The sequence below is a fragment of the Varanus komodoensis genome, unplaced genomic scaffold (genome assembly GCF_004798865.1).
Source record: "Varanus komodoensis strain SLA01 unplaced genomic scaffold, ASM479886v1 scaffold28, whole genome shotgun sequence".
Classification (NCBI taxonomy): Eukaryota; Metazoa; Chordata; class Lepidosauria; order Squamata; family Varanidae; genus Varanus; species Varanus komodoensis.
The window spans coordinates 7867396-7890043 of NW_025335727.1; the positions used below are offsets into that span (position 1 = coordinate 7867396).

A 22648-nucleotide genomic window follows, 5' to 3' on the forward strand; every position below is an offset into this window, starting at 1 on the left:
AACACTAGAAACACTCCTTCTTTTCATGAAATAGCTTCCTTTTTCCTCAAAGACCCTCCAACATGTCCTGTGCCTCATGCTGTTCTCCAATCAGTGGAATGATCAGCTTGGAAACGGATGATTTGAACATTCAGTTGCATTATCAGAATATTTCAGTGACTGGGTTCACACACCATGACAAGCAAGCCTGTGTGGTAATCTTGGTTCGGTTTTTTTTTACTATTATCTACCTGACAGATAATCAAGCAATGTCTGCATTATCATGGTTTCCGTCCTCCCCTGCTCAGCCCTCCCAGTGTTGGCACATACCCAGTTAACCAGCATATCTAATGTTCAGTTCCAAGGTGCGTTACTCCCTGCCCATGTCACCTCAGTTGTCCTCCTTGGCCTGAACACAGAGGCCGGGTGGCAGGAGCAGCTCCTGCAGTTGCTGCTCTTTCCAAGGGACTCTATGGTAGTCGCATACCAGAACCACCAGAACCATGGAAACCACAGTCTTGGGTTCAGAAAAGATGAGAATCCATTGCAGTACAGGGAACCCATAGAACAAACCATTGCTTCTTATCGCAGTTTCTAAATACCTTGATTACCATTGTGAAATACTACAACTAGATTCAGATGACGCAAAGGAGCAACCATAGTAAAAAAGCACTGGGGCTTGCATGTTGCCTTAACCTGCCCCCCCCCCACCCCCACCCCGCTCTCTCTGGAATGATTGGAGGGGAAAACCTGGATAAGCAAGACAGTGCCCTTGAGATGATCAGGGCTACAATGCCCATCAGTGGCAGTCAGCATAGCCAATGAGCAGGGATAATGGAAGTTGCAGTCCAGAACAAGAGGCAATTTGTTTGCTGAGTGTCAAAGACATGCTATATTAAGAAATGCTGCAAAAACTTAGAAGGCTAGTTATGCCCCCCAGAGCTTAATTTCATTAAACATGGGAAGGAGAACATGCAAAAACAGAACATTAACTTATTCTAGGCATGGGATGGCATAAGACTAAAGGTGGGATATCTCTCTTCTGAAATACACATGTGAAAAAGGCAGATTTGGAACAGAGACCAACAGAAGCAGGGCAGTGAGTGAGCAGTGAGCTAGTTACCTTGTGGGCAAAAGCCTCTCCTTTTGTTTCTGAGAATAGCACAGAAGGCTGGCTCTCTTGCACCCCAGGAGCTCATATCTGCCATGCACGTGTCTGATGGAAGAACCAGGATGCTGGACTGCAGAGACCTCTGGTCCTACAATCTCAGTGGCAACTTGCTGAGTAAGAAATGCTATTTTCTCTTTCCTCAAAAAGAAGAAAAACGATGCGGTGGAGGTAGGAGAGATAAAACCTACTGCTGGACAAAACAGACCACTTCCACCCTTCACACATGACCCAGATGTGAGCACTGCAGGTCTCACTTGTGTGGGATGTTTATTTCAACATCTCCTCCTCCCACAGAAGCTTGTTTGTTTCTCTGCAAAATGGTCATGAGGTTTACCAGTGCCACATTTCAGCTGTGGCAGTGGGCAGCTTGCATACTACCTGTGCTTGATATAGCCTGATGGAGAATTCTAGAGAAGCCAAAAGTGTAGACACATTTTGGCAGCATTTTGATTGTTCCTAATAAATTTATTGCCTAGCTATGGAATTTGGGTTTTTACAAGTCTTCATGCTCTAGCAGAAAATGTATCTTGGGGTTCAGCATGGCAGTCTCTATACTAGAAGAAGAGGAAGAGGAACAAGAAGAGAAAAAGATCAAATTGTTATTGCTGCCTTACTGGGAACCTGTGCTTTTCTTTCAGTATAACAAAGCAGTGCCTGTGTCCCTCCGAGATTTTCTTTCCCTAGAATTTCCAAAATGTGGTGCTGGCAATTGGCTTACTTTGTATTCCACTGTGCAATACGAGCAAGACTGCAGCCACTAGGTGGTGTCTGGAAATTTTATGCGAGCAAGAAAGGCACTCCATCGGTTAGTTACAGATACCATTTGCCTTTTAAGATGATGATCTCCACACCTACCCACATGCAAAGCAAATAAGCATTGCCAAACTAGAGAGCTAGAGGGGAGGGATATTTGCATATGCTAACTCTTCTATATAGACGCATATTGACTAATAATGAGTATAATTACACAATGCAGAAGATTGTGGCCAGGTGACTGAGTGCCTCCCTAGCCTTCTTTCCAAGGACAGAGTGCTGATGGGCAGCTGCACAGCCCCTGCTGATCTTCCTTCTTATCATTTTGTAAAAACAGACTTGGACTGGGCAGCCTTCGTATTGAGGTTGCCTTCAAATAGGGGGCTCTTTTCTGCATAGCAGAGGAAGAGGCGCCATGAGTCACCCACTTTGCCTTCAGAAGGCCCCAGGTTCAATCTCCAGGTTGGGGTGGGAAAAAACCCTTCGTGAAACTGTAGAGGACTGCTGCCGGTCAGCGTTGACAATACTGGGCTAGATGGGCCCATGGTCTGACTCAGGGCTGGTGCCCGTGCTGTCACTTGTTTAAGCAAGAATTTCAGAGCCATGCAGACCTGGTGCAGGAGAGGCTGTTGGGGGTAGTTTGTTAGACATCTCGCCCTCCCTAGGTTCCTACATCATGGAAAGCTGTGGCAGCTGCCAGCTGCAGCTCAGACATTCACAATGGCCATTGCCGGGTGCTGCAGACCACAGCATCAAAATTTCCCCCATCCCTGCAGCCATTTTCAAACTGTGGGACACAAATATAGTTTTGCCCACTGGGGTAGAAATTTGGGAATATATCATGAAAGTCATTGTAAACTGTGGATTTATACGATGAGTGTTGACCTGTGTCTGTATATTTTAGTATGTTTTCAAGCTGGGATGGCGGGGAGAGGGGGGTTGGTTCTTATTATGATAATGAGATTGCCAAGAAGGAACAATACAAATGTTCCTCTTTTCAACCTAAAGGCAGTTTATGACTCAGAAAACAAAGCAGTTGGCAGGCGCAAATATATCTTTCAGCAGTGTTTGTACTTTTGGACTTTTGGAATGGCTCTTGGAGGGATAAATGGATGGGGAAGTGGATGTATGGATGGTTCGATCTGATGGATGTTTCAGACTGTCTAGACTGGGCTTGTGAGCTGCAGTATACTCGTTTTGAAGTAATAAGCATAGAAGTTTGGAATCGCAGGCCTTTCCAAATTAATGTGTTTAGGTGACTTTTGGGAACGTGCATTTGTATCTATATGCTGTGATAGCCATAAGATGGTAAGCACAGCCCTACATTGCAGTCCTGTGTTGTCATGAAGACTCCCTTTGATATTCTGTATTTGCAACAATTTGCAAGCTAAAACAGGAGAGAACCCTGGCCCAAGGAACTGGCACTCCGAAATGCAGCACAGAGGAGGGAACTGATTGTGGATAAACAGGGGAAGACTTAAGTATTTCAATTATACAGACCTGAGTATAGCTACAGTAAGATTGTGCTTAAATGGGGGTTGGTGGGATTTACTTCCATGAAACTGTGCTTAAGAGTTACATCCTTATATTTAAAAGCCCTTCTTCAGACAGCACATAGTCCAGCTATAGAATTTGCTAACCCAGAGGTCCTGTGATGGCCATTAACTTAGATGGCTTTAAAAGAAGATTAGTCATAAGAATGGAGGATCTCAGTGTGGACTAGCCTGATGATGACTGTATATTACCTCTAGCAATGGAAAGAGGCTGCTTCTAAACGCAAGTTGTAAGGCAGCATGCATGGGGGGAGGGGCTGTTTTGCACCCATGTCCTGCACGTGCCCTTTCCACAGGTGCCTGGCTGGCTACTGTACAAACACATTTTGGACTTCAGTGGACAGGGCACTTTTTGTGTTTTTAAGGCCTGTTATCCATTAGTCTTTGCAATTACCTGCCGTTCCGAAAACGTCTTCCTCGGAGCACCTGTCTTTGGTTCAGTCTCAGCCTGTCTCCAATGGCTCAGCTAGAGCAAGTGTGGAGCATTTAAAAAAGACGAGGACGTACACAGGATGCCTGTCTTGCACTGTGAAGCAACTTGGGAAGGCAAAGAAGGTCCGCTTCCCCAGCTTCAGCCTGGCAGTTGCTCTGTAACTGTGCCCACAAAATAAGCCCTAAGATAGGGTGGTGGTGAGAGGTCGGTTTGTGAGTGTGATAAAAATTACACATCTGTGGGTCACCACAACTGAAGCTTGGTGTGTGCACACAGAAAAATAAGATGATCAAGGTGATGGTGGAATACTCTACTAATTTAGACACAGGGAGGAGGAGGAGGAACACAAGAAATTGAGTAAAAGAAGAAAACCTCTTCGCAAGGATCAGGGTATCAAAGCAAGGACTGCAACCCTTTCCTCTGATGCCTGAGGTTGTTTTCTTGTTCTTGGAGGAAACGATAATGGGATGGAGGAGAGGCACTCTTGTTGGGTCTGTACCACTGACTGCTCAGGAATCTGCCACTTTATTGTGCTTCATGCGTAAACCATATCATAATCTGTTTTAATTGTGTTTCCCTTTCCCCAGGGAACATTAGTTCTGTTTCAGGAAGCTGGGTTTTTAAAAAAGCCGGTACTCTTGCTAGACGGCAATTCCAGGGATTCTTTGGAGAAGTCATGACACTTACATTGATATACGACTGATATAAATTTTCAGAGTGGACTGTGTGTGTATTTTTGAACAGGCATACAAGGGAATGTACACTTCAGATTTTTGTCCCAGAACAGAAGAGAAAATATCACATACTTGAGAAACTTTTATGATGTCCAAAATGTTTTTGGAAAGAACTTTGTTTCCTCAGGGCTTTGTTTCTTCAGTGTGTCACAAAATATCTTTGGTTTGCCCCTTCCACCGGCAGGCAAATACCCACTTTATTCAAGTGAGCCTTTGTTATGCAAGAAGATTTTTTGGCTTGGGTGCCCTGTTTCTTCTTTTATTATGATGTTGCCAAATGGTGTGCATCTGTTTTATCATTGTTTTAACCAAGGTTTTATTTTTTATTTTAAAAAAAGGTCTTTATTTTTTATTTTAAAAATGTTTTTTATTTACAATAATTTTATTTTAAAATTTGGGGCCTTACTGCCCGCTACCTTACTGATTTAAAATAAATAAAAGAAAAGTTGAAAAGGCAAATAATGAGTTTAATTACAGTAGATGATGGTACATTACAGTATAAATATATATACAGTATAGCACAGTACAGTATACAATGTATGAGTAGATGATGGTACTAAGTGAGGCAAAAGGGTTAAGAAGCAATTCTGCATCACCTTCTTCCCGGACACTGTATTCCACTTTATATTGCAGACTCAGCAAATGCAATGTCAAAGTACGGGAAGGTGTGGCGGTTCCACAAATACAGGGCAGAACTTCTAGGACCATGAAGTTGTGCCGTGTAGAGCCAGTGAGGTAGCCAGAAACATAGGTGCTCCTGAGCTGGAACAAAAGTGGACGGAAACAAGGGAAGGGAAAAAGGAAACAAGGGAAGGGACTCGTTCTTAAATGCTGCCCCAAACAGAGCCCCTCTCTCCTCCTCTCCTGCTTCATATTCATTACAGCAAATAGCTTGGGTATACATGAACCCGTCCTTGAGTCGTCCTTGAGTTCTAAGAAACAGGCTCTGGAGGGTTTGTTGGAGTTGCTTATGATTCTGGAGGAAGGGCTTCCTGTATGAAAGCACGCAGTCTCAGTTGGCCACGTGGTTAAAGCCTCTGGGAATTAGAGCTTTGGGACAAATATTCTGGAATAGAGCTTTGTGACATTAAACTGTAAGTGAATGAAGGATAACATCCAATTGAATGTTACTCCAGCTCCCAAGGGGTTCATTCTGCCAGCACATTTATATTCCAGCTAAAGACATCCTGCTGATAATATGGTGTCAGACTAAAAGCATAAAGGCCCTGGCATGTGAGGGATCATTGCAGCACTCTGGATTGTATTCTGTTATCTGCACTAATGAGAAAGGGAGAAAGCCGTTTGTTTATAATAAATTAAAGGGCAGGATTAGCAGCAGCAGATTCAAACTGTGCCTTTATTCCTCAGTGCAACTCATGGCCTGATCCTTTGTATGTCAGTTCCAGTATGGTCAGTAGGTCTTGTTGACAAGTGTGTCTAAAATTTCAACTCATGCCACTATTACTGTTATTACTATTAGAACCACAAAATCATACATATAAAAGAACAGGGTGCAAGCAATGATGTGCATGTGGCTTTGGAATATTTAGCATTTCATAGCTGAGCTATTCCTGTTTACATGACTGCACTCATTTTCCAACTTGGCTTGTAAATTATTTCAAACAAAGAATTTTACATTAACAGACATAGGTTTCCCACTTGCTTGAGATAGTTTGCTAATTTATTTTAAAACTGAAACAGGTTCATTCTACCCAGGAGCGTTTGGATATAATAAATATCATTCCCCATTTATGGCACATAGAAAAAGTCTTCATATTTTACTGAGAGGTATCCCTTGCCTCTTTTTCCAGTGGAGGATTTGGACATCTGCCCCAGATCCAAAATCAGGGATGGAGGGAGTTGCTCTAAAACATATGGATAATGCCTAGTACCTGGCTGCGCTGCCAGAAAACTTAAGTTTCCAGAGTTTAAAAGCATGTCATTTTAATACACAGGAGAAAAATTGGAGAGGGGAGGGAATTCTGAGTAGTCATGTGCTTTTAGATACAGCAGTATGGCTTGAAAGCATGCTCCATGCAATAATTCTGAGCCCAAGGGTTACCAAGGGTACTTCCCAATGAGGCTTTTATGGTGCAATCACATAATTGTACAGGCTAACCAGATGTCTCCCACGTGCAACTTTTGTATAATTTCTCACTCCCTCTTCCATCTTTTTTCTTATTAAAAAGAAATGCATTGAGAAAGAAAAGATGACATAGCTGCATAATGCCCGATAATTCTAAGTGCTAGGAAACCTCCAGCCAGAAGGGATAGGAACCTTCCATGGCTGCTTCCCTCTCCAATAAACCCCTCTCTAAACTTTGGTTCATAAGGAAGCCACTCAGAGGACTGTCAGCAACCCAGCTCTGATTCCAGCATCTCTAACCATGCTGGGGACCACTGCAAATCCACACCTTTGGCCCAGCTCTGGACTTCTTATCTGGATGATGGGGATGTGTATACCCCTCTATTCTGCCACATGTGTGGCTTTGTTCTCTTTTCAGGTGTGCCTTCTGATCTACTACAGCAAATTCTAATTTTCCATTCTAGCTCACTGAAGTGTGTGAAAGGAGGAACATGTGGCTTGGATCAGTGTTGGGGCACACATGGACTTCCAGATGTTGCTGGACTGCCACTCCCATCAGCCCCAGTCAGCATGCCTAGTGGTGAGGGATGCAGGGAGCTGCAGTCCAAGAACATCTGGAGGCCTGGATTGTGGAAGAGTGAGCTTTAGCTAATTCCCCACCACCCTTCTCACGGGCCCTCACTTTCAGGCAAGGCTGCAATACAGTTTGGAGTGAGCCACCTGTGGGGTTTTCTGTATGGGTTGCAGCTGAAATCTTTGCTGGATGCAGAATAACAGTGATCTCTACTAGATGCAATGCTCATAAAAGTCATCTAAATACTGTGCCCAGATCATTATTATTCGGTGGTGGTCGAGGGATACGTTGGCCAACAAATGCATTCTAGGAGGGGGTGGGATAGGCTTTACCATTTCAGTTTTCTCTTTCTTGGCACTCAGGAGCAAGTCTGCACAGTTTCCAAACACAGTTTAATTCCCTCGTTTTGTCTGTGGCTTTTTCTTCCTTCCTCCTTTCCATTCTAACCCTTCACTTGACACGGAGGGAGTGGTTTTCCCTCAGTGAGCTACTTCATAGGCTGAAGGATCTTGTGGGCTGGATTTTCCCTGAAACTGTGTCTCTGGAACTAGCTCCTGAGAGATACTTGAGCTGAAGCGCAGAGCACGGCGCGGCGTTCCTGGCATACGAAGAGTCCCTGCCCGAGCGAGAACTCGCGTGGATATTTAACTGAGAGAGTTGCCTTGGGGGGTTAAAGAAAAAGACAATGGGGAGCCTCCGTCCCCAGGGGCACCAGGTTAGTAAACTTCCAACTTGCACTTGCGTCGGTGAAGCATCGGGGGTTTTCTTTCTACTTGTTGCCCAGCTAAAATGGAGCAGCCCAATAGCGTGAAGCTGCCCAGACTCGGCTCTCTGCCAAAAAAGAGGAAATGAAATTATGTTATATTTAAGGGATTTGGGGAGTAGAGAACAGAAAAGGTTGCATTGAATATTAAGAATGATGCAATCCCATTGCGAAGGGGTTAGAGATGGGAGCTTCCTGCAAAAAACGCCACCTTTTGTCTTTTTCAAACCGTTGTGTTGTTTCTTTGCATGGACTTTTCTGACCGCCGTTGACTTGACTTTGGTTGTGGAATCGCTTGCTGACATGCGATTCACCAGAAGTTTAAGTAACAAGGGAGAAGCAGATTTATTAGTCCTTTGACTACTCCAAGATTACATAATTGGCTGTGAAACTATGTGATAATCTCGACCAGCCATTTCTGTGTATTTTCAAACTCATCTTTGAAAATGCAAAGATGGTTCAGTCTTACCGGGACTGACTGAAGTGCTTTGAAATTCACAAGTTTTTAAGCTCCAGAAGATACTTTGTCAGTTGCTGGGTAATGGAATGGTCATTTGGGTGGAACTATACATGCCTCCTGTGATAAAAATGTGTAATGATGAGCTTGGGCATTCAGGTTCAAGTGCTGGCAAGTTCTAGCTTCCATGGATAAAGTTATTACGAGTGAGTGGTCTGGCTGGACAGGTGGCTTGTATCAGTGAGAGCCAACAGGGTGTATAATACAGCCTTCCTCAGCCTGGCACCCTCCAGATGATTAGATCTACAGACCCCATCATCCCCAGACAGCATGACCAGGGATGCTGGGAGCTGTAGTCCAAAACACCTGGAGGGTACCAGGTTGGGAAAAACTAGTATATTAGTACTGCTTGTCTTGCACTGGAGAGACTCCAGTTGACATTGCCTTTTAATCCTGAAACTTGTTTGGGAGACTTGGAAGCAGGTCCTCATAAAGGGTCTTCTAGAGCTGGAAAATGTTCAAAAAGGAAAATGAAAATAATCAAGGGGAAGAAGCAACTCAATGGAAATCACAACATTTGGAACTTTTTAGGGTAAGGGGGATATGAGAGGGATTTGTATGGTATGGAAAAACTGGACACAAAAGCATTTTGTTTCTCCGGCAAAACTAGAACTAGGGTCATTGAATGAAGCTGAATGGAAGGACATTCAGGACAGATAAAAGGAATTGTTTCTTCACATGGCACATGAGTTTGGAATTCACTAACCTAAGATGCATGGTGGCTACCAGTTTGGATAGCTTTAAAAGTGAGGTAAAGAAATTCAGGGAAGTTGAAGCTATCAATGACTACCAGTTCTGATGGTTCTAAGATACCTTTGGTATCACAGGCAGCAAGTATGAACTGGGGGGTGATTAGTGGGCTTGTTGAAGACATCTGGTTGGCCACTGTGGAAGCAGCAAGCCAGATCAAAAAATCTTTAGGGCCAGAGAGTTATTCTGTGGGCAAGATCCTAGGTTCCCAGTTGTTTCTATGACAGATTCAGCATTAGAAGAGTTTGATGGAGAGCCATTCCTGGCATAAACATTTCAGGTGTATGTGGTCATGACTAGGTTTTATTAGACGTTTCCCCCAATCCAGTGCTCCCCAGATGAGTTGGAGTGCAGCTCCTATAATTCCCAACTGGTATGGCAAATTACGGGATTTGGAATTCAACTCCTCTGCAGGGCCCCAGGTTGAAGAAGGCATTACAAGAAGATAATGTCCCCTCAGCAAAGCTGCACTAATTAGAAACATGTAGATTTGATGCAGCAATGGCAAAACCAGTCAGTTTTATTAGCTGTTCATCAGAGAAAAACTAGTTTCAAAGGATAGCTGGTTCTGGGACTCCTTCAAAGAATGGTACCCTCTGAGCATCAGACATATGGGAATTGGATCAGAGTAAATTGACCCAGCAGGAAGTTGGGAAGTTGTGTGTTTTGTGTGTGTGTGTGTGCTTTGTTTTGTTTTTGTTTTTGTTGTTGTAGGTGGGTTTTTTTTGTGGGGTATGATTCTTGCATAGTAATACTGCTCAGATAATATAATCTGAGCACTTTTACAGGTCTCTTCAAGTATTTATTTATTTATTTATTTAAAAATTTCTATGCCGCCCCATTCGCCGAAGCCTTGGGGCAGCTTACAAAACAACAATTAAAATATAAAACACTAAAAATATAAAACACATAAACATTATAAAATAAGTCGCCCTGGCCGAAGAATTAAGCAAATAATATTAGCAATTAAAATGACGTTTGAATAAAAAGGTCTTCGCCTGGCGCCGAAGCACTCAGTATATTTCTCAAACTGTTTGCATGCCATTCCTGTGATGGCAGCATGCTTTTGAGAAAAAGATCACATATGTTAGCTTAAGTTATGTTTATTGCTAGAGCTGGAGAAGTTTTGGGTCAAGCAATTTTTCCCAGACTTGGTCTTTGTGACTCTCTTGAAATGGAGATTCCCAGATTTGAAAATGGACCCTTCTATTTCATAGCTGTGTGCTTTAGTGTTGCACTTTCACCCTAGTCAAAAAGCCAAAATGGACTTGTAATTTTTCATATGCCATTCTTGCTTTTCTAGGTGTGGCTGCAAACTTCTCTGTTCTCCAACTGGAATAACATCATGAATGGTTTCCAGAGGCATAGCTGTGTTATACACCAATAACAACAAAGAGGCATCTTAGACTAACATTTATTCTGGCATAAGATTTTATGGAAGCTGTTCACTTCATCGGACACATGAAGCCACCACCTCAAATTATAGACTTGCAATGCACCTGCTGGGCAAGACTTAAACTGTGCTTGTCAATGCAAACTTCAGTGCAAACAGCACAGAAGGGGATCTTGCCTTGGAATTTCAAAGGCAGATACCAGGGTGAAGATGCTGAAGTACATCAGCTTCTTCAGTTCTGTTGCATCTTGCTTGACTAAAGGTGGTTGTTTTTGTTGCTTTAATCATACTAATTACATTAACATGCTGACCAATACAGGGATATCTGTGTTATTACCCAACAATAATTTGTGAGTGGCAACTGCTAATTATCACTGTCTTTACTTGTTGCATTTCAATTCCCTCTGACCCAAACCACATCTTCCACTTTCCCTGCCCCACCATCCCTGCAAATGTGTTTATTTGTTGTGTCTGCCAATTTGAGGTGAGGCATCATGTACCTGATGAAATGAACAGTGCCCATGAAGGCTTATGGGAGACACTTTCTGGTGCTATAAGATGCTGCATTATTAAGGAGGACTGGTAAGAGCTAAACTAGAAGCTGGGAAGCAGGGAGGGGCTGTTAGATCTATCTGTGTAGCTATCTATACATATATCTAAAAGGAGCTGCATAGGATAGGAATTCAGCTCTATTAAGGGAGAGAGACTTTATTCTTAGTGGAACTCCTACCCACATAGCTACCGTGTGCTTCATTCAGAAAACTGAATATACCTGTAGTAGCAGGCCTGGGTTTGCACGGAATTCAAAACCATGGTGTGAGTTATTGAATTTGGGTTTCCATGTTGTACAAATCCAGCTGCAGAAATGACCATGGTTTTCTAATCACAGACAGAAAAAGAGAACCCATGGTTTGGTCACACATTATGGCAATGCAGAGTATGGGTTGAGCATTGGTTGTTCTTGAATCATGGGTTGTTTCTGAATTGTCATTAAGTATGCCTATTTAACCAGAAGCGATTCAGAGTTCACAATCATAAGAACCCAAGAGTCATGCTGGATCACACCAAGGCTCCATCTAGTCCAGCTTTCTGTTCACACAGTTGCCAGGCAACTGCCCATGAGATTCCACAAGCAGAATGTGAGTGCAACAGTCCTTATCCACATTCCCCAAGGGTATACTTCTTCTGCTACTAGTGGCATCCTATAACCACTGATAGCCTTCTCTTCCATTAATTTCTCCAACCCCCTTTTAAAGCCTTTTGTATTGGTGACCCTCACTACATCTTTGAGAAGTTAAACCCCATGGTTTAACTATGTGGGGTGCGAAGAATTACTTCCTTGAATCTCCCACTACTCAGCTTCACGGGATGACCCTGGTTGCTCATGTTACGAGAAAGGGGAAAGAGTCTCCCTTTCTACATTCTTCACAGCTGGTATAATGCTGCACATCTCTGTCAAGTTTCTTTTCACCTTTGTTTCTAAGCAAAACAATCCCAGCTGTCATAACTTTTCCTTATAGGGGAGTTGCTCTAGCACCTTCATCATTTTAGTTGCTGTTTCTGTACTTTTGGCAGCTCCACAATATCCTTCTTTAGCTTTGGTATTGTGTAGAATATTCTAAGTATAGGTGGAATACACTTGTGTCTACCACAGTTATGTATGAGAGCAGTACAATCCTGGCAGATTTATTTTCAGTTCCTTTTCCAAATTATGCCTTGCCTGCAGCTTGCCTTTTTCACAGCAGCCATGCACTGGGTTGACATTTCATTGAGACAGTTCCAAGATCTCTTTCTTGGTCACTTTCCTCAAGCTAAAATCCCTTCGGCTCATCCTTGGAGTTGGAAACATTTCCCCCAATTTGCATTATTTTGCCCATGCTTATACTGGACTGTATTTGTGATTTGGATGTCTATTCTCCAAGTTTGGAGAGCTCTTTTCTGAGTGCCTCACAATCCTGCTTTGTTTTAACAATCCCAAATAGTTTGGTGTCTTTAACAAACTTGGTCACTTCGCTGCTTGCTCCTAATTACAGATCATATTTGAATAAGCTGAGAAGCATCCACCCCATTACAGATCCCTGTGGGACCCACTGTTTACATTCCTCCATTCTTTGTTTTCTGTTCTTTAACCAGTTACTGATCCATACAAGGACCTCCCTTTTATTCCATGACTGCTGTTTGCTTGGGTGCCTTTGGCGAGGCAGTTTGTCAAAGACATTTTGGAAGTCCAAGTAATCAACATCAATTGAATCACTTTGTTCAACTGCTTTAGAACCCTAATAAGTTAATGAGACGGAACTCATCTTTGTGGAAGGCATGTTGATTCATCTATATGCTAACTAATTGTATCTTTAAAAAAGCTTTCAACCAATTTACAAAAGAGACATTAAACTGTAATTTAATAGGCACTAAGCATGTAATTTTTTAAATCCCCCAGTTCCCTTTTTGAAAATTGGTGTTACATTGGCTATTCTCCAGTCTTCAGGTTCAGAGGCTGTGCCCCAACTACTGGTCTGTACTAGTTTCCAGTGGGTGGAAGTCAGTTGAGGCCTGCAGGAGAAGAGGTACTGTATTTAGGTGAGAGGATCCCAGCAATGAAAGGTGAGAGGATCCAGGAATTAGGCAGCCTCCGAGGAATCTAGTTTTAGGACAGGAGCCTGTTGGATTTTCCTGGCTCAGCTCCCTGCACTGCAGCCCACTGTCTCTTTGCGCAAACTGTGACTCACGCTGAGTGTTTGCATGGCAGGAAGAGCCTGCGTGGGTCCAGGTGTAACTACTTAGACCAGATGGCACACCCTGCCCACTCACCTGCTGTGTAGGCAGAGTTCTACACATGTAATTTGCAGGCCTGCAAGAAAAAAGGTCTTCTGGCGTTCCTGAGCACTTGTAGACTTGATCTCTGCTTAGCTTGCTTCCTGGGCAAGGGCCAAAGTGCATGAAAGCAGTCTACAAGTGCAAGAGAACCCTTGGGCTAGTAAAGTGGAATATAAGTTTATAAATAAATAAGAGAGCCTGATTCCAGCCCAATTTTTGCATCCCTAGACAATATGAGATGTGGGAATAGGTGTGTTTCGGAAATGCTGAGTTTCTTTTTCTAAACTAAATGATAACTGGAACTCACAAACTTGAGATGACCCTTTTGAGCTTTAGTTTATAGCCCCTCTGCCGGATCAAACTTGAGCCTATGCTGAACCAAAACTGAAGCTAACCTTCCCCTTTTTTGTTTATACACAGGTCCTTTTATTAGCTAGGCCTGTACACAGCTAGGCCTCTTGACAGTACAGAGCTAGGCACAGCTTTTATTTCTCCTTCCTAACCTTGGATATAGTTTAAATATGGAATCTTGAGCAAGACTGCAAGAACTGTAATATCTGCTGGATTTTCTTTCTAGGATTTAGCCTCTCAACTGGATTTTTCTAATGGATTATCCTTCTGGGATTTAGGTCCCTTTGGTGAGGTCATATACTGGTTTCATTCATACGAGTTTTATATGCTTAGCTGGATAATTTAATATATGTATAAGTAAATCAGTAAATTGCATTTACCTGCTTCTTGCACAGTTGTTCAGTTTACTTGTGTGCTGTTGCCTTGTCGCTGGGGCTCTTCATACTTGGAGACAACAACAGGCTATAGGTTCTCTTCCTGGGTTGTTCATGGTTAACAACCCATAGTTAAATTACAGTGCAGGGTTCACACATAATGATAAACCATGATGTAAGAGTGACCCATAGTCTGAGTTTTTATTATGTTTTAACCAGTTTGTGGTAGGTTGAGGACTTTGTTGTTAAACCATGGGTTGTGATTATATGTGAACCCAGTACTATGAATTGTTGATGGGTTGTTTTGCCGGACAACAAAGCAAGTGGGCCAAAGTGGTAAAAAAAACCCCTTAGCTACTCCACATGCTGGTATTATAGGCGGCACTTTTACTGCCTGTCATGTCCATGTTGTGTGTCCTGGTGTGTCATGGATGGTGCTGTTCAAAAATGGGTGGAGCTCAAACCACTATGGCTTCATCTCCATCTTAAGATTTCAGACAAGGGCCACTTGTTTTGGGGAGGGATCTGTACCTAGTCGGTATAAATTGAGTCACTAGTATAAGTTTCTGTAGGTCATTTACTAGCACTTTTACCAGTAGCATGATTGTACTTGATCAGTCTTAGGCGATGTGGGTTTTACATACGTTTATATATATATGGTGCTTAAATACACCAAAATGGAATACTTTCCTTTGGGAACATCAGCATTACATATTTTATTTTAGGGAATTTTGATTTTTAATAAGCTCCCAGGGTGGCTTACACAAAATTACAGTTTCAATGATTATTACAGAATGCATCTGTTGAAGCTGTTGCAGTGGGATGTATGAATCCAGGTATGAAGTTAGCACCTGAGAACCGCAAGACGCAATGCATGGAGCAGGTGGCTAATTTTTGTTTTAATCGGTGGCTTAAAATGTATTGCGGACGCATTTAAATTTGGAACATTTTTTCTAGCTTGAGGTGAAAAAAATATGCTGGCTTTCTGGCTCACCTGCCTTTGCTTTAAGGAACAGCTTTTGAATTGGATTTGAATGATGATGGCACGGTGGGTTAAACCGCTGAACCGCTGGGCTGGTTGATCGAAAGGTCGACAGTTCGAATCCGCAGATGGGTTGAGCTCCCGTACTCTGCCCCAGCTCCTGCCAACCTTGCAGTTCGAAAGCATACAAATGCAAGTAGATTAAAAGGTACCACTTTGGTAGGAAGGTAACAGTGTTCTGTGCACTTTAGTGTTTAGTCATGCTGGCCACATGACCACGGAAACTGTCTGTGGACAAACACTGGCTCCCTTGGCTAGGCAACAGAGATGAGCACTGCCCCGAAGAGTCAGACATGACTGGACTTTAATGTCATGAGGAAACCTTTACCTTTACCTTTACCTTTAATATATTTTGGCTCAGTTCCCCTTGATTGTTTGCAGCTTTGAACATGACAAGCAGTCTTAAAGAAAAATTAACAAACCTTAGCATAGCTGAACTTCACAGTGCAGGCATAGCCACTGATGTAGGAAAACCTGCCTTTGCAAAATTGTTACAGGACAGTATCTCATTCAGGATGTTCAGGGTCAAAACAGAAACTAGACCTTTTTGTTTTTATTCTAGTATGAGTACAGGCTCCCCAGTCAGGATCATAGCATACGGGGAGGGGGGTTGTTGTTAGTCGCGAAGTTGTGTCCGACCCATCGTGACCCCATGGACAACACTCCTCCAGGCCTTCCTGTCCTCCACCATCCCTGGAGTCCACTCAAGCTCACACCAACTGCTTCAGTGACTCCATCCAGCCACCTCATTCTCTGCCATCCCATTCATTCATTCATTTATTTATTAAAGCATTTTTATGCCGCCCCATTCGCCGAAGCCTTACAACAATAAGTTAAAAAATAATTATAACATTAAATTAAAAAAAATATAAACATTAAGTTAAAAATACAAAAATACCAATATAAAATAAGCCACCCTGGCCAGATAAAATCCAATAATATTAACAATTAAAATGCTGCTTAAATAAAAAGGTCTTCGCCTGGCGCCGAAAAACAAATAACAACGGCGCCAGGCGGACCTCTCTGGGGAGCGCATTCCATAACTTAGGCGCCACCGCAGAGAAAGCCCTCCTCCGAGTACCCACCCTCCTAATTTCTTTCATGGAGGGTTACCGGAGAAGGGCCTCTCCCACCGATCTCAAGGGGCGACCGGGCATATATGGATGTAAGCGCTCCTTCAGGTAACCAGGACCCAAGCCGTCAATTGTTCCCAGCATTAGGCTCTTCTCCAGGGAGTCCTTCCTTCTCATTAGGTGGCCAAAGTATTTGAGTTTCATCTTCACTGTCTGGCCTTCTAAAGAGCAGTCAGGGTTGATCTTCTCTAGGACTGACCGGTTTGATCATCTTGCAGTCCAAAGGACTCGCAGGAGTCTCCTCCAGCACCACAATTCAAAGGCCTCAGTCCTTCGGCGCTCAGTCTTCCTTAAGGTCCAACTTTCACAGCCATACATTGCTATTGGGAAAACCACAGCCTTGACTATGCGCACTTTTGTTGGCAGGGTGATGTCTCTGCTTTTTAGTATGCTGTCTAGATTTGCCATAGATTTCCTCCCAAGGAGCAAGCGTCTTTTAATTTCTTGGCTGCAGTCCCTGTCTGCGGTGATCTTGGAGCCCAGGAAAATAAAATCTGTCACTACCTCCATTTCTTCCCCAGCTATTTGCCAGGAAGTGAGAGGACCGGATGCCATGATCTTAGTTTTCTTAATGTTGAGTTTCAAGCCAACTTTTGCACTCTCCTCTTTCATGCGTGTTAAGAGGCTCTTTAGTTCCTCTTCACTTTCTGCCATGAGAGTGGTATCATCTGCATATCTGAGGTTGTTGATATTTCTCCCGGCAATCTTAATTCCAACTGGTGATTCATCCATCCCCGCCTTTCTCATGATGTGCTCTGCATATAAGTTAAATAGGCAGTATACAGCCTTGCCAGACTCCTTTCTCAATTTTGAACCAATTAGTGGTTCTGTGTCCAGTTCTCACTGTTGCTTCTTGACCTGCATATAGGTTTCTCAAGGGACAAATAAGATGGTCTGGTACTCCCATCTCTTTAAGAACTTGCCACAATTTGTTGTGATCCACACAGTCAAAGGCTTTAGCATAGTCAGTGAAGCAGAAGTAGATGTTTTTCTGGAACTCCCTAGCTTTCTCCATGATCCAGCGTATGTTGACAATTTGATCTCTAGTTCCTCTTCCTCTTCAAAATCCTGCCTGTCTGGTAGTTCTTGGTCCACATACTGCTGGAGCCTAGCTTGTAGGATTTTGAGCATAACTTTGCTAGCATGTGAAATGAGTGCAATGGTGTGGTAGATTGAACATTCTTTGGCATTGCCCTTCTTTGGGATTGGAATGTAAACTGACCTTTTCCAATCCTGTGGCCACTGCTGAGTTTTCCAAATTTGCTGGCATATTGAGTGTAGCACTTTTACTGCATCTTCTTTTAGGATTTGAATAGCTCAGCTGGAATACTGTCGCCTCCACTAGCTTTGTTGTTGCTCAGACTTCCTAAGGCCCATTTGACTTCACATTCCAGGATGTCTGGCTCGAGGTCAGTGACCACCCCATCGTGGTTATCAGGGACATTAAGCTCTTTCTTGTATAGTCCCTCTGTGTAATCTTGCCACCTCTTAATTGCTTCTGCCTCTGTAGGTCCCTGCCATTTTGGTCCTTTATCATGCCCTTCTTTTCATGAAATGTTCCCTTCATATCTCCAATTTTCTTGAAGAGTTCTCTGGCCCTCCCTATTCTATTGTTTTTTTTTCTATTTATTTGCACTGTTCATTCAAGAAGGCATTCTTATCTCCTCTAGCTTCTAAGGGAGGGGAGTAAGAAGCTTCAACTCTTTCCACTTGCTTTCAGTTAGATCCTGTTCAGGGTCCCACATCTGGCAATTTATATAGCATAATTGTGATCCAGGCAGCACTACTTCACAATATAAATGGCAAATGCAATCTGCGGAACCAGATGGAGCTGATCGTGGGGCAGGAGGAAAGGTTAAAGCCCCTCTTCCCCACCAGGCTGGGATCCTAATCCAGATTGGAGTCCTGCGCTTGGCTGCTGGCTATGCTTTTAATGTCTGTTTTGGCTCTCTGTGGATAGGTTTGGTTCAGGCACTGTGAGGTCAAGAATCCACTCTCCCCAAGGCCTGCTTGAGTTCCCTCTGACACTTTTTTCCCCTTTCTGAAACAGTGCACCATTTTCCCAATTATGCAGTAGCAAACTTGGATTGGTCATCCCGGTTTATTAAACTGAGATGTAGCTAAGAGCTCACTTGTATCATTCTTCAAGCAAAAGATCTAAACAAACCAGACTACAATTCAGTGAAGCTCTTCATTACATATAAACCCATGGCTTGCTTACTTGCTCCCAAATTAGCCTGGATTTAAAAACCTTGGTTTAAAAATGGCTTCCCAACCTGACTTATTTGGGAGCCATTAATCATAGGTTTGAGTTGGGATGGAATGGGAAGCTGTGCTTCATTAAAGCTTCCTGGCTGGTTTACCTGCTTGATCTTATTGTCTGTGCACCTCATGGTTTATTAAGCCTGATTTGTGTCTGCACAGACTACACTTGGCAAGAGACTGCAGCCAATCCTCGTTCCTTCAACTTGTTTGTTGAATTCTCCTCCAGTGCATATCTAATTAAAATGTGAAGTTGTCTTTGTCAGCAAGGGAAATCCAAAGCTCTTGCTCTCTAGCCACTTCTTGCAAGACTTCTGCTCTTCTGATTCTGCTTTGGACATCCTGATACTGGAAGGGGAGAGTGGAGAGACCTGCAGTGGAGCTGATGGCCTAGATGACCTTTTCGCTCCATACTTCTCTGTCATTCTGTGAGTGTCTGCACTTGAATGCCTCCTTCTCCAGACTTTTGAAAGTGCAATAAAGCATGCAGAGAGTAGAAATTAGGGAATGCTTTGCCAATTTTCCCTGTACCAAAAGACATCCCTTGACAAGGAGGGGATTGTTAGTCTCACAGGATCTATAGGAAGCAAGCGCTGGGATGTCCATCTTCCCACAATGTCATATTCACTTCATGTTTCTTCTGCAGTGAAGTTTACTGGGACAGGAGAATAATCAATGTTGGAGACCACTAGGATTTGCCAAACATTGTCTCAGCAACTGTGGTATGTCTGATTCCTGTGTGTGTTTTCATGATGAATTCTACCCTGGATGAATTGGAAAAAAGCATGAATCAAGCAGTGTTTGAATGGAAAATCTGAACAACTTTCCTCTAAAGTGAGGCTGAGCTGACCTACTGAGAAGTGTCTGTGAAACTGAACTCTGGAATTGCAAAAGGGAAAGTGAATGCATGTCTGGGAATCTCCAAACATTTTTGATGGATTCTTGTTTGCATTTAGGACTTCAAACAGGACATGCTCAAATATTTTGCAACATAAATTAACTTCTCACACATCCCTAGAGATAGTCTTGAACATGGAAGCAAAAGTATAAAATATGACTGAAAAATATATTTTTGGCTTTTTCTGCAGTGGTACCTTGTTTATGGCTATTTTCTCCCTGGAAAAATCTGGCAAGTCCATTTGCTTTATAAATCCCACTTTCAAGTTATTTGAACTCAGATTCTTACAAGTACTTTCTGTCTACTGATTTTTATTACTTTTTAGTGTGCTGCTTGCTAAAATATTGCAGCTTATACTTGAAAATAGTTTGTATAGCTTTGCAAGGTGCTTCATAAGAACATTTTATAGAAAGTTAGGCTATATATAAAATATCTGGTGCATGCTTTTAAACGTAATTCTCTAATTATTCTAAAGAACCTGGTTGTAATAGTGGGTTTGCTCTTAAGTTGCTCTTTTGGTGCCTTTCTAAAGGATCCTCAAGATAAGACATGCATCACCAGAGAAGAGGAAAAGACAGGACACAAATTTGCAAAAAAAATGCCTCTGATAGATATAGATGCAAATATTGAAACAATGCCAGTAATTTAAATAGAAATACAATACATTCTACCAGTTATCCAGGTGACACAGAGGGTGGGAAACTTCTGTTGTCCCTTCTTATGGATCTTTACCTTTAAAACAAACTTGGATCAAACTGCCCTTCAAATAGAGATCTTCAAATAGAGGGCTGTTCCGGCAAAGTAGGACATCCGGGCGTTATCTGCAGCTGACAGATCCTTGTCATGAGAATTGCACCTATGCATTAGTAAAGCGTGGATACCTAGGTACAAAATACATATCCCATCTGCCCAACATGAAGATGTATGTATAGTATTGTTTGAGTTGTGTTTTACAGGAAGTGTACCTGATGGAGCTCTTGCAGCTGGCTGCATGTTTTTCAAAGGGGGAAAAATTACACATAAGCCTTTCATACAGTGTAATACTTGAATCTTCAGGCTAAGGGGAAAAAAGAATTTCTGCTATGACATGACTTGCTGACTTGACATATTTCTCCAGATAAGACTTGCTCTGTAGAGATTCTGCCCTTAAGTCCTGCATCTCCATAAGCCTTAGAGGACACCATCTTAGTGATCTATGGCTCAGTTGTAAACTGTTTTTCATGTAAGCCTTCCAGCCGAACTTACTCCTTCTTAATTTTTATTCCTCCAAATTTCTCTTAAAAGCATGGCAAGTTGGTCCCATGTTTTAAGTTCTTGTTTAAAATCCAGTGCCCCCTGTGAATTCACAGGGGAAATTCATCATTATCGCACAGAAGCTCAAGGCCCACACATGGAAGTAGGAGAAGGATTCACTTTATCAGGGCCTAGAGATCCAAGTTGGGCAGTTCCTGTTGATAACCTTATTACCATGTAGGAGAAAATAACTGCAGATTATGCATTCTTCAGAACACGTTTTGAAAACCTTTGTATGAATCACTTCAATACAGCAACAGCACTTTCATCAATACATTCAGCTTTCATAGCAAGACTTCTAAGCACCAGCTTAATGTCCCTTTTCTTCATTTTATTTCCTGGGTATCTTTGAGTCTCTTCTCCTGCAATGAGTAGGCAAAATGTTGAGTTGGGAACAGAATAAACCCACAATCCTTTTCTTTTCACAACTTCAGTATGAGGAAGTTAGGTATCTCCGAGCCTCACTGCCCACGTGACTCAAGTTATGCAAGTGTGGGATTCGATGTATTGTCCAACTCTCTTGTAGTTTTAGACATTTCTCCAATGCATGAACCCACTCCCACCTGCCCCAAAATGCTGTGGGTGTTTTCTCTCAATTAAAGCAGATGAAAGAACATAAGTGAAAAATTATATAATCTAATCCCAAGCACTGCTTTTCATTTGTCAGACAACTCTCCCACTCTGCCTGTATTTCGGAGGTACTCAGATCACTGAGAAACCATCTGCCTAAACAGACGGGGTGGGATGTGGGGAGATGTTCCGTGGACTCCTGAGCATGGGGGTGTGTTTATGTTTGAAGTACGTGTGAGAAGAGAAGATCGCGAAACACTCTGTGGACAATGTACCCTTGTTTGATTCTTCGTATCTGCCTGTTACCTTATGACTTTGAGCAGCAACAGTTTTCGGTAGTGATGCTAGTTGAGTTTGATTTAATTATGCTTAGTAGAGCATAGAAGACTTACAGTGGATCATATCTGCCTAATTTATAAACTTTCAAGTAAAGCATTTCATTGTGGAGGCAAACAATGTAGAGTGCCTTGGTGCTCGAGGTGCCTTCTGCCAGCTCCTAACTCTAGGAATGGACAAAGACGTTAGTTTTCTTCCACATTATTGAAATCTTGAGATCTTTTCATTTGGTTTGAGCAGAAATGTATGAACTTGGTTAAGGTCTTGCCAGAAAATGGACCAAATAAATTTCCCCCATATCTGCACCTGCCACTTCCCCCAGTACAGCTTTTTCCAGCAAGGAAATGACCAGGTCCTACCTGCTTGCTATGCATTTGTTAAAGATGAGTAGCCTGTTAGAAAAAAGGGGGGACCGCTGCAGTTAAGCAATACTGTGGTTGAATGCACAGGGAGTTAAACCTGGACTTCATGAACTAAGCATTTAAAGCTACCCCTTCTTGGAAACACAGTTTCAATGTCTCTTACATGCAGATTTTGTAAATCTTAAGTTCTTTCTATTTCATTTATGAATAACATTTCCAGTTTTGGTAAGTTCTCATTTTAAAAAGAGAACCAAATGAAATTCTCAACCTCAGGAATATCCCCTCCCTCCCTCGCTCCCTCCCTCATACACATAACCTCTTATATGAGCCTTTTTCCTGGAGGTTGTTGAGGGTGTGCATTATCACTTCCAAAATTTGATCAATCCTTCTCTTACGCACGCACGCACGCACGCACGCACGCACGCACACACACACAGAGAGAGAGAGAGAGAGAGAGAGAGAGAGAGAGAGAGAGAGAGAGAGAGAGAATAAAAATAGTATGGTCGT

At 42.6% G+C, this 22648-nt stretch overlaps 1 protein-coding gene across 3 annotated transcripts in view; it reads left to right on the plus strand.

Annotated features, from left to right (window-relative positions):
• PLD1 (phospholipase D1) overlaps positions 1 to 22648 on the plus strand; it is a 142532-nt gene that overhangs the window by 9238 nt on the left and 110646 nt on the right. For 2 of the 3 annotated variants that reach the window (XM_044434462.1, XM_044434465.1), the window contains exon 1: positions 7855 to 7998. The exons of the other annotated variant lie outside the window; for it this stretch is intronic. The gene's annotated coding sequence lies outside the window, so the exon portion shown is untranslated. Of the gene's footprint in view, positions 1 to 7854; positions 7999 to 22648 lie in introns of those variants that run through there. 3 annotated transcript variants of the gene reach the window in all.